This window comes from Phoca vitulina, unplaced genomic scaffold (genome assembly GCF_004348235.1).
Source record: "Phoca vitulina isolate PV1807 unplaced genomic scaffold, GSC_HSeal_1.0 scaffold58, whole genome shotgun sequence".
Taxonomy (NCBI): Eukaryota; Metazoa; Chordata; class Mammalia; order Carnivora; family Phocidae; genus Phoca; species Phoca vitulina.
The window spans coordinates 10,268,519-10,281,179 of NW_022589761.1; the positions used below are offsets into that span (position 1 = coordinate 10,268,519).

The 12,661-nt window shown below is 49.0% G+C and overlaps 1 long non-coding RNA gene across 1 annotated transcript in view; it reads left to right on the forward strand.

Moving 5' to 3' along the window:
* The first annotated feature begins 10,392 nt into the window (after positions 1-10,392).
* The window catches only part of LOC116623433, a 10,455-nt gene continuing 8,186 nt past the window's right edge, over positions 10,393-12,661 (forward strand). The window contains exon 1 of the long non-coding RNA XR_004297708.1: positions 10,393-11,260. This is a non-coding gene — a long non-coding RNA (uncharacterized LOC116623433). The remainder of the gene's footprint in view (positions 11,261-12,661) is intronic.

The following is a 12,661-nucleotide window of genomic DNA, read 5'->3' on the forward strand; positions in this document are numbered from 1 at the left end:
TTGTCCCTCTTCATAACCGAAGGTTGCTGATGGAGATGCAGACCAGGTCCGAGAGATGTAGCTGAGCTTCCCACCCACTGAGCAGAAAGCAGGTTCAAGGGGCGCCCGGGTGGCTCAGTCGTTAAGCGTCTGCTCAGGTAATGATCCCAGGCTCATGGGGGATCGAGCCCCCAGTCGAGCCCCCTGCTCAGCAGGGAGTCTGTTTCTCCCTCTCCTTTAGCCCCTCCCCCCCACCTCATGCTCTCTCTCTCTCTCTCTCAAATAAATAAATAAATAAATAAAATCTTTAAAAAAATTTTACAAAGCCTCACGTCAGTCTTAGGACCCAGGGACTGACTGGCTTCAGAGGTCCATCCCTCTGAAATGAATCCTCCCGCAGACAAGTGCCCGCATCTCCCGGGCTCTGAGGGACCTAAGTTCCGTGGGTCACCTTTCAAATGGAGATGTAAAACTACCTTCTGTCAGGGTTTTATGAGAACTTTCACTGTTCTTTCAAGGAAGGCTGATTAGCCAACAAAGACGGCCTGTAATTCCCTTGCCCCAATTTAAAGTCTCTCCAGCTGTGTTTCAGGAGAGCTGAGTTCAGTCGTCCTCCCCTGTTGCACTGGCCTCGAATGAAAGCCTTCCTCACCTCTTTGCTTTGTCAGTGCAAGTTTTACTGAGGTGGGCTGCCTGTCGGTAGCTGAGCTGTCACCTTGCATGTGGCGTCAATCTTTGCCATCTTTTCAAATCTTCCAGTCTCTTCCCTTATCTGGCTCCATCTTCCAAACCCAGGTTTCCAATTTTCCTCCCTCCTGAGTTGGCATCCGCAGCAGGAGGTAGCCTGACTGCCCAGACCCTTCGGGGGGGCCTCGGGTCGCCTTGTAGCTGGCCTTGTCCCTAGGATACGAGAAGCGGCGTGAGCTAAGGCACAGGACTTCCTAGAGACCTGGAGGGACGCCAGCCCCAGCGGCCCCAACTCCAACAGTGGTTCGAATGCACAGACGTTTTCACTTCACCCTCAACGAGCGAAATCACGCCAGCTTTAGAAGACATTCTGTCGTAAAACACAACAGCTCTAGTGGACGGGCAGATCCTTGCACAGTGGGCCACCTGCATGCCCGCACCGACAGCTGGGGGCATCATTGCAGGGGTGAGGGCTGATGGAGAGAGGCTGCACCTGACCGTGGGTCTCTGGAGCACGCAGTGCAGTCTGGAGCCGGCCTCCCTTTGGGCTCCAGCGCCCTGTGCCACGCCCACCCTGGCTGCTGGCTGCCCTCGGACCGGCGGGGGCAACCGCCTGGGGAAGGGGCCAGTGCCAGGCTGGGGGCGGATCTCAGCAGTCAGGGCCTCAGATACTCTGGCTCTTGGAGAGCTTACATTTCATGAGGTGGGAGTTTAGCACCTGATATCCCCAGAGTTTGTTCCCTTGGCCCCGCATGGAGCCCGATGTGGGGCTTGAACTCACGACCCTGAGATCAAGACCTGAGTTGAGATCAAGTGTCCGATGCTCAACGGACTGAGCCACCCAGGCGCCCTCCCCAGAGTTTACTTAAATTGGGAATTTCCATCCCATCTGTTTTCCTCTCTAAATAGGATACGGACACACATTTGCCTGATGTTGATGTTTACATAGAGAGGAAAGTATTTATCTTTTTATTTCGAAAAACGTGTAACATACAAACAGAAAGAAAATCAGTCACATATCCACCACAGAGTCATCATTTTTTGGGTCGTATTTGTCATCCGTTTGTCTCTACTTATCTATCATCTACTAGTTTTCTTCTGGAACATTTATGACTTAATTACAGACGTCATCACACTCTCCCTGAATGTTTCTAGCTGCCTCTCTTCGAAGATGAGCATTCCCTCTCACGCCATTGGCAATACCTGACAGAATCATAATTCCCTAACATCGAATACCCCGTCCATGTTCAAACTTCCCCACAAGTCTGTGGTCATTGGTAACAGAGCAATAGGATCTGCCCCAGACTTGCTGAAAGGCTCTGTTTAAAATATATGAACAGCTTTATTTTCATTTTTTAAAATATTTTTTTAAGGATTTTTAAAAATTTATTTGACAGAGACACAGAGAGAGAGGGAACACAAGCAGGGGGAGTGGGAGAGGGAGAAGCAGGCTTCCCGCTGAGCAGGGAGCCCGATGCGGGGCTCAATCCCAGGACCCCGGGATCATGACCTGAGCTGAAGGCAGACGCTTAACGACTGAGCCACCCAGGTGCCCCATTTTTTAAGAGATTTTATTTATTTATTTGAGAGAGAGAGAATGAGCAGTGGGGGGGGGGCAAGAGGGGGAGAGAGAGAGAGAGAGAGAGAGAAGCAGATTCCCTACTGAGAGGGAAGCCCAATGCGGGGCTCAATCCCAGGACTCTGGGATCATGACCTGAGCCAAAAGCAGACGCTTAACTGACTGAGCCACCCAGGCGCCCTCCCATTCCTTTTTATGATCAGATAATATTCCACTGTCTGGCTATACCGCATTTGTCTGTCTATTCATAGGTTGATGGACATTTGCGTTGTTTCCACATTTTGGTTATTGGGAATAAAGTGTTATGTAAGAGTTTTGGAGGAATGTATGTTTTCCTTTCTCTTGGGCATATGCCTAGGGGTGGAATGGGTGCATCATATGGTAACTCGATGTTTAATGGTTTGAGGAACGGCCCTCATATTTTCCAAAGCAGCCCATACAAGCAGTGTATGAGGATTCATACTATCCGTCTGTGATTCTGCCGTGCTGATGGGTGGCCAGTGGTACCCCACTGTGGTTTTCATCTGCATTTCACTTAGGCTAATAATGTTGAGCATTTTTCCACGTGCTTATTGGTCCTTTGTATATCTTCTTTATTTAAAAAAAAATGTTTTTTTAAGATTTTATTTTTTAGTAATCTCTACACCCAAGGTGGGGCTCGAACTCACAACCTCAAGAGTCGTATCAAGAGTCGCATGCTCCACCGACAGCCGGCCAGGAGCCCCTGTATATCTTCTTTAGACATCTGTCTATATCCTTTGCCAATTTTTAATATGAAATATTTGTTTCTTTATTATTGAGTTGTGTATGCTCTTTGTATATTGCAGATACAAGTCCCTTATCCGATATGTGGTTGGCAAAATTTTTTCACCTGTTGTGCGGGTTGTTTTTTTTACTTTTGTGACGATGTCTTTTGAAGCACAAAAGTTTTCACTTTTTTTTTTTTTTTTAAAGATTTTATTTATTTATTTGACAGAGAGATAGAGAGACAGCACAAGTAGGCAGAGTGGCAGGCAGAGGGAGAAGCAGGCTCCTCATTGAGCAGCGAGCTGGACGTGGGGCTCGATCCCAGGACCCCGGGATCATGACCTGAGCCGAAGGCAGCCGCTTAACCGACTGAGCCACCCAGGCGCCCCAAAAGTTTTCACTTTTGATGAGGTCCAGTTTATGATTTTCACTTTTGTTGCTTGTCCCCAAATGTATTTTATGCCATTTTTCTCTAGCCAGGATCTATACAAGGGTCCCACACTGCACGTGATATTTAGAAAGCCCTTCTTTTTCTAAAAACTTGACTGTGTTTAGGGTTCAGGCTGGTGGTCTTTGGGGGTCCATGTTTGAGTCTGTTTGGCAGATTTCTCCTGGGGCCTCCTGCTTGCCCCTCCAAGTCCCCCCCCCCCCCCCCCCCCCCCCCCCGTAGACTGCCGGGCAAGCCCAGACTTAGGGGGGCTCATCACAGTTTAGGGGAAGCCCCATGTGTGCTGTTCTGAACATCACCCCTAATCCCATCAGGGACTGGACCAGAGGGTCAGGCTGTCTGTAGTGGGTTGAATGGTGACCCCCCCCGCCCCCACAAAGATATGTCCACGTCCTAAACCCCAGAGCCTATGAATGTGACCTTATTTGGAAAAAGTTTCTTTGATGATACAATGAAGTTAAGGATCTTGGGATAAAATCATCCTGGGGTATCTGTGTGAGTCCTAAATCCAATGAGAAGTGTCCTTATAAGAAATGGAAGAGGAGAAGACACACAGAGGAGAAGGCCACATGAAGCCAGAGGCAGAGGTTGGAGTGATTCAGCCACAAGCCAAGGAATGCCATCGGCCACCAAAAGTTGGAAGAGGAAAGGGACAGAATGTCTCCTAGAGTCTCTGGAGGGAATGTGGTCCTGCCGATACTTTATTTTGGATTTCTGGCCACCAGAACTGTGGTAGAATAAACTCTCTCTTGTTTTAAACCACACAGTGTGTGGTAATTTGTCATGGCGATCACAAGAAACTCATGCATCGTCCCCTTCGAGGGCGAGAAAACCATCCACCCAATAGGAATGGGGAGATCTGTCTCCTCAGCATTCTCTCTCTAATCCCTCAGATCCTGTGGGGCCCTGAGGGGACACCTAATGCCTGTGGATGTCACATCCCCAGACCCCATCCCTCATCCCACTACCCCCATCCTCCATCCTGTTCCTGGCCTGAACCCACTGTGTACAAGGACAGTCACTAACTGTCATCCCTCTGGGTTCAGACACACACACCTTCCGTGCAAAGGGGCTTCCCTCACCCCTGAACCCTGGTATCTGCTGGAAGGACAGGACCCAGGCTTTCAGGGAGAGGAGTTGTTTCTTGGTACCCCCAGCGGGGATAGGTTAGGGGATGGGTTTTGCTGCCTCTTTTTTGAGGGTAACTATAGACTTTTATATAGTCAATGTGTTTCATTGATTTTTTTCATGCTAGCATCATCGCCAATTTGGTCATTGATTTGGCCAGAGCCACATACCAGGTGAAATTTTCAAAAGAAAGGAAACTCAAAGCTCTGCCGTTGGGGATTGCAAGACAGCCAGGGCTCACCGTTTCTGTAGGTTTAAGGTGGCTTGAGTTGATGTGGAATTCACATGGAGGATGAATACATCCATTACCCTGTGAGGCAGGGCTGGCTTCCCAGGCTGGTGATCTGTGCAATCACTCAAGCATTTACAAGGGCCTGTGGCCGGGTGTAGTACTGTGCTTTTGCCATCTTGAAATTCTTAATGATTTTTGAACAAGGAGCCCTGCATTTTCACTTTACATTGGGTCCTGCCGTTGATGTAGCTGGTTGCCCCAGGAGTGACCATGGTGACAGATAGTCTCCTCTTGGAAAAAGAAAGGTATGATGCCACCAGGGGCTGTAATGCATACTTCAACCACCAGAGGGCGGCACCACCACAGGGTAACCTGGGAGGTTGGCAATGAGCACCAGCAGTTTGGCTTTTTCACTTCTCTTTGGGTCCTCATAGGTCTCTAGCTGGCTCCACCCCTTTCCCTCTGTCCAGCTCACGGAGGGAATGTTCTCCAGCCCTGATGTACTTCGGGGATACACATTTTTGAGTCCACAATCAAGGTCGGGAGCCGGGTGATCACAACTATTTGGCTCAAATATAATGGCATTAAATAGACATCATAATGTCTACACTAAATATTGGTCTTAGGAAAATACTGCAGAGGTAGGGACTGGAAGAGGTTTTGTGTGTTGTGGTGATGGGGAAGATCTGTCTGAGTCCCCATTTTCCAAGAGGGAAGACCTTAGCGCCTAAAGGTGAAACTTCACTAAGTAGCCTCAGAGCCTGTTGAGCAGAGACGATTGGGGCTCCATCCAGGGGCGCTGGTGCTGTTCCTGGCAGATCTCCCCGGCATGGCCCCAGACAGAGAAGCCGGGGCTTTCCTGGGATCATCTGAGACCCAACACACAGCAACGTCCAGTGTGGTCACCAATATAAGAAAGGGAACGTCGGCGGGAGCGAGCCAGACCCGTTTTGCTCACAGTGTGAATATCAGGACTAGAGTAATAATTTCACCATTGGAGCTGCAGGGGGCTCCATGACGGCAAGGTCACATCTCTCTGGGGTTGTGGGTCAGCTGCATCAAAATGATATGTCTGCTCTGGGCCAGCCTTACACACCTGATTAAGATTCGTCCAAGAAGCCCAGACTTCTTCAGTGTTTGTCCATATGACATATCTTGGGGGCTGACTTTTTTCTGTCTCTCTCTCTGTTTTGACATCAGGGGACGGAATTAAAAACTCGTAATCTTCGGTTGATGGATGACCCAGGATCATCACCAGTCCCTAAATGGCCTGCCTTCCTTTTTTAGAGAAATATTACTTCTTTAACTGAATTTTTAATTTTTTACTCCTATATTTGGAAGCAGGCTTAAGTTGCAGGTTCCAGAAAGACCTCCAAGGTAGGATTGGAGAGACAGCTTGGTAAGGAAGCTGTTGCTACTTCCTGGAGGGGAAACCCTGGGAAATCAAGATGCTGTGCTGGCTTGGGGCCACGCACCTCTGCAGCCTTTTGGTCACACCAAGGTTGGGATCCAGTGGCCCTGTGGCCCTGAGTGCCCGGGAGGCGCAACCAGCATCTCACAGACCCACACTGCCCACGTGTGACTCTGGTATCACTGAGTCCAGGAATTGCCGTGTGTAGCTCATCGGGCTTTCATGTGCTTTGCAAGGGGACTGGAGGAGCATGAGTTAAGTCAAGCTGGGGCATCTCTCCTAGACCTCATCGGGGCATCTCCTCAGCCGAGACCTTAATTCCTGCCACCTCCCGACCTCATCCTCCCTGAGTCTTCCTCTTCTCAGGCAGAGTCAAGTGCATCCTGCAGGGGCTCAGGCCAGGAATCTTGGCATTATCCTGGAGGCTTCTAGTCCACCAAAAACCCTGCCATCTGTCTACAGCCTATCAATAGAGTGCAAGCACTCGTCCAAACCGCCATCACTCCTAAATGAGGGTATTGTGATGGTCTCGTGACAGGTCTCCCTGCTGCCTCCTTGTCCCCACCTTCCCGTACAAGTCTCCTCACTGTAAGATCTCTGATCCTCGGAGAGGAGTTCCTTTCAAGCCCAAGGTCGTTCTTCTTCTGCTCAAAACCCTCCTGTCTACTCACATCTCAATCACACCAAGATCCAAAGTCCTTCCCCACCTCCTCCCCACAGGCCCTACATTGGGGCTACTCAGAGTGTTGGTCGGCAAGAACATGAGGAGTTTCTGCCAGAGGGTTCAGCACTCAGAGCTTTGGTAGAGAAAGTCTTGCAATGAAGAAAATGTCACTGGAAATCAACAGGGCGCTTAGTGATGTGGACCATCTGCTTTCTGGCCCAAGCTCCTTGGCTCCTTGCAGACAACCCCGTGAGTAGCAGCACTGCCCCTGTGCAGCTGGTTCCTGCCCCTGCTTCTGCTGTCCCGCTCACCCCATGTGCTCCGGCTGCCGTGCTTCCTGACCCTTCCTCAACACTCAAGCAAGCTCCTGCCCTGGGCATCTCATGAGCTGTTCCCTCTCCTGGGAATAATCTTTGTCCAGAGACTTACAGGACTGCCCGTCTGTCTGTTCAGGTCTCGCTCAGATGTCCCCTGCCCATGGAGGGTTTCACTGACCGTCTTAGACAAAGGAGAAAGACCTCCTCGTGACACCCTCACTCTATGTCCTTCACTCAATTTTGTTTTCCGTTTGAGGACTTGAGAAGACACAAATACTGCTTTTGATATCTTTTTTTCCACAGATATAATTGACATTTAACATGGTATTAGTCGAGGTGTAGTTCAGGTGTAGAGCACACGGATCTGACCAATGTACATATTGTGAAATGATCACCACAATAAGGATAGTTAATGTCCATCAGCTCACGTAGTCATAATTGTTTCTCTTAGCAACTTTCAAACATGCAGTGCAGTATTGTTAACGGTAGTCACTATGCTGTGCATCCCCCCTCCAGGACTTATTTAGCTGGAAGATTTTATCATTTGCTCACCTTTACTCATCCTCACCATCCCCTGCCCCTCAGCCAAGGCAACCGCCAACGGTTCTCTGAAAGATTCCACCTATAAGTGAGATCCTGCGGTATCTTTCTCTGGCTGATTGGTTGCACTTAGCACAATGCCCTCAAGGTCCAACCATGTTGTTGCAAATGGCAAGAGTGCCTTCTTTTTTATGGCTGAATAATATTCCACTGTATAAGGTCCCACCTTTTCTTTACCCATTTATCCCTTGACAGACTTTCGGGTTGTTTCCGTGTCTTGGCCCTTGTGAATAATGCTGCAGTAAACATGGGGATGCAGATATATTTGTGAAGCAGTGATTTCATTTCTTTTGGGGATACACCCAGAAGTGGAATCATTAGATCAGATGGTAGTTCTATTTATAATTTTTGGAGGACTCTCCATATTGCTTTCTATAGTAGTTGGGCCAATTTCCTTTCCAACCAAGAGTGCACAAGGGTTCCTTGTGCTCTCCGTCCTCTCTAGCACTTGTTCTTTCTTGTCTTTTTGATAATAGCCATTCTAGCAGGTGTGGAGCAATATTACTGGGGTTTTGACTTGCATTTCCTGATGACTAAGGATGTTGAGCAACTTTTCGTGTACCTGATGGCCAGCCAAATGTCTCCTTTGAGAAAATGTCTATTCAGTTTGTCTGCCTCTATGAATCAAATGATTTGGGTTTTTTGGTTTGTTTTTCTGTTTTTGCAGTTTTTCTGTTTTTCTGTTTTTGCACTGCCCCTGCTTGTGTTCCCTCTCTCGCTGTGTCTCTCTCTGTCTCTGTCAAATAAATAAATACAAATCTTAAAGGAAAAGATTTTATTTATTTATTTGAGAGAGACACAGAGATTGGGCGACAGAGATAGTGAGAGAGAGCACAAGTGGCGAGGAGAGGGAGAAGCAGGCTCCCCGCTGAACAGGGGGCCCGATGTGGGGCTCGACTCCAGGACCTGGGATCATGACCTGAGCCGAAGGCAGACACTTAGCTGACTGAGCCACCCAGGAGCCCCTATGTGCTATTTCAAACACTTATGCAAACTTGCCCATTGAGGACATATGTCTCCCACCATCAGGGGGTTTAATGTGAAACGACTCAGAGTCACAAACTGTGTATGAAGTCGAGGTGCTCCAAGCAGTGCAGTGGAACAGACTTTTCACCCTCGAGAGCGTGCAGCGCCCTCCTGTTACAACCACCCGACAAGTGCCGACAATATTGGAGCAGTGGGTCCAAGGGAGCTCAAGGGCCTTCAGGCCCGGGTCCCTGTGTTTCGTTTGAGAGTGACAGGACTTCTTGTAGCTGTAATAGACGCTGTTGATGAAATACGTTGTCGTGAGTGATGGGGCGCAAGAGCCAGGACACGGCAGGCTGCACATTTCCAGGTGGCCCCAGGAGAGATGCCCCGCTGGGTGGTTGCTCCACGCACACCCTCTCCCCTCCATGGTCTCTCTTGAGCCAGGGCCCTTCCTCTGGGTCTTCAGATGCATCAGGTGCCTTCATCCCTGCCCACGTGGACCCGGGAGGGCAGCCCCCGCACGGAAGTTCCCTCAGGCCACTGGCAGGGGGGAGGCCGGGATTCGTGGACCCAAGCTGCAAAGACTCCTCCAAAAAGGGAAGGTCCGCTCAACAAGCCCAGGCCTGGTGAGCCCATCGTGGCTACCACGTCCCAGGGCTGCGTGGGGGTCAAACCTGTGGTAAGAAATCCCGTCTCTCAATGTGAACTCCAACGGTACCCTTGAGCCCAGAAAGAGGACAGGCCCCAGAGCACCATCTGGCTCTCTTGGGTGAGGATGGTTGATATTCCAAGAAGCAGTTGCTCTGCTCCCTTTCTTTGACTTTGCAGCTCTGCCCGCTCGGAGGGGTTCCCTCCATGCCTATCCTGGAGCCCGTGAGTGGGAGGAACCAAGAGGCATGTTTTGTGCCCTCTGCAAAGTGTCCTCTTTGCCCTCACCGTTTGTTACCGCCATGAGTGACTCTCCTCCTCTCTCCTCTGCACTGCCTGCTAGACGCTTCCCCTTTAGGGTGCTAATTCTATTTAGTATTTCAGAAAAGGCAAAGGTTTTCTTAAACACAAGGGAGCTCCCATGGCCACACAGAGCACCTGACTCAGGAGCTTCCCCACCTGCTCATCTAAGGTGTCTCCCTCCACACCATCCCCTGTCCTCATTCTGCCTTTTTGATTCCCATTATTTTAAATTTTATTTTTAGTGAAGACACATTGTTTTTAGTAGGCTTCATGCCCAGCACGGAGCCCAACACGGGGCTGGAACACCAACCCTGAGATCAAAACCTGAGCTGAGATCAAGAGTTGGATGCTTAACCAACTGAGCCACCCAAGAACTTCTATTTTTATTTTTTGAAGTAAGCTTGAGACCACCACAAGAGTCTCCTACTCTATGGACTGAGTCAGCCAGGCACCCCCTTTTCTCTTTTCCTTTCTTTCTTTTTCTTTTTTTTCTTTTTAAGATTTTATTTATTTATTAATTTACAGAGAGAGACAACGAGAGAGGGAACACATGGAGGGGGAGTGGGAGAGGGAGAAGCAAGCCTCACGCCGAACAGGGAGCCCGACGCGGGGCTCGATCCCAGGACTCTGGGATCATGACCTGAGCCGAAGACAGACGCATAACAACTGAGCCACCCAGGCGCCCCACTTTCTTTTTATTTTTTGATGTCACATCTTAGGTTCCTCAGCTCTCTTGAATCCTTTCATCTGTCCCCCTTCCACACTGCTACCTCCTCTACCCCTGTTTCCATCCCTGCCCGGCCCTTCTCCTGATATGTCCCGATCATCACTGGAGTTTTGAGCCGCTTCCCCACTGTGGGCTCTTGAGGGGTTCAGAGACCCCACAAGCAACCATCTGGGGTGAAACGGCCTGATTGAGAACAGGAATTGAAACTCACCCACCAACACTTTGTATTTGTCACACCCAGAACTTCCTCTTTGAAGGCAAGAAGGTTTCAAAGGCCCCAGACTCTTCACCCCAATTTTCTCTCTTAAAGAAATCTGTTAAAAAGGATAGCAGGTTAAAAACAATAACATTACACTTACTACCATTAGCCATACACCAGTGTACGGTAGAGCGGGGGTATACAAATCTCATTGCCATACAACGCATCTCTAGCACGTGTTCATTTTGTGACTGAAGATCTGGACCCACAGCTCTGCGTTTCCTCTTCCCTGCCCCCACTGGATCCCATGGTTCTTTCTGTTTCTATACATTTGACTACTTTAGATACCGCGTGTCAGGAGAATCATAGGGTATTTGTCTTTCTGTGACTTGCTCATTTCACTTGGCAGAAGGGCCAGAATATCCTTCTTTTCTAAGATTGAAGAAATTTCCGTTGTATGTAGATGCCTCCGGTTCTTTCTCCATTCCTCTGTGTGTGGACATGTGGGTGCTTGACTCTGGAGAAGAACACTGCAACGAACGGGGATGTGCAAGTATCCTTCGGAACGTTGCTTCCAATTCTTATGGCTGTAACATCAGGAGTGAGATGGCTCCATCACATGGTAAGTCTATTTCTTCCTTTGGAGGAAACTCTGCACCTTGTTCCACGGCAGATGGGCCATTTTACATTTTCACTGACATCGGGCCAGGGTTCCAATGCCTCCAGATCCTCCCCAACACGAGTTGTTTTACGGTTTTTGGGTTTTGGGTTCTTTTGGTTATTGTTGTTGATGGTGGCCATCCTAACGGGTGTGACATGATATGTCTTTGTTCTTTGATTTGTTTTCTGTAATGATTACTGGTGCTGAGCCTGTTCTCAGAAGCTTGGTGGCCATTGCGTATCTTTGGAGAAATGCCTCTTCAAGATTTTTGCCTCTTCAAGATTGTTTCCTTGGGTAGTTTGTTTTCCTTGTTGTTGTGAATTTTAGAGTTTTTTACATCTTCTCGATTTGAATCCCTTACCAGACATAAGAATTACAATCTTTTCCCCATTGTGTAGGTTCCCTTTTCCCCAAGTTGATTGTTTCTCCTGTGGGCCAACAGTCTGTAAGCTTGAAATGGCCCCAGTTTTCTCGTTGGCTTTTGTTGCCTGTGCTTTTGGCGTCATGTCCCAGACATCATTGCCAAATCCAATGTCATGAAGCTTTTCTCCCCTTCTCCTCTCTCAGCTTCACGGTCTTAGGTTCTCTGTTGAGACGCATTATCTATTTTCAGTTAATTTTTGTGTCTGGTAGAAAGGAAGGGTCCGGTTTCCTTCTTTGTATGTGGATATCCATTCTTCCCAAGCCTTTTCATTGAAGGGACTGTCCTTTCTCATTCGAGTGGGATTGGCACCCTGGGGAAGATCATTTGGCCATGTGTGGGAGGCTCTGAAATTTGGGGGCTCTCTGTTCTGTTCATTTGGTCTATGTGTGTGTCTCTGTGTCTACGCCAGGACCTCACTCTTTGGTTTCCTGTAGCTCAGTAATATGTTTTGAAATCGGGAAGTACAAGCCTCCCACTTCTACTATTTCTAGATTGTTCTGGCTCCTTGGGGTCTGTTGAGATACCGTATGAATTGAAGGATGAATTTTTTCTCCTTCCTGCCCAGCATGCCATTAGGATTTTAATGTGGATTGCATGTGTACGTCACTTTGGGGGTATGGACTTTTTAAACAAGATTTTATTTATTTCTATGTGAATGAGAGAGGGAGTACGAGTGGGGGAAGAGGCAGAGGGAGAGGGAGAAGTAGACTCCACACTGAGCAGGGAGCCCGACACAGGCAGGCTCCCCATTTCCAGGTCAGCCCCAGGGACCTCCGGGGTTCACCGGGGAGGGTTGTTCCACTCACACCCTTTCCCACTCCACGGTGTCTCTCCTGACCCAAGGGGGGCATTCTCGTGAGCCTTAGGAGTCTCACCACTGCCCACACCGCAATGTGGGTCCCCTGGAACCTGAGTTTGGGGGCTCTATTCCTTCCCCC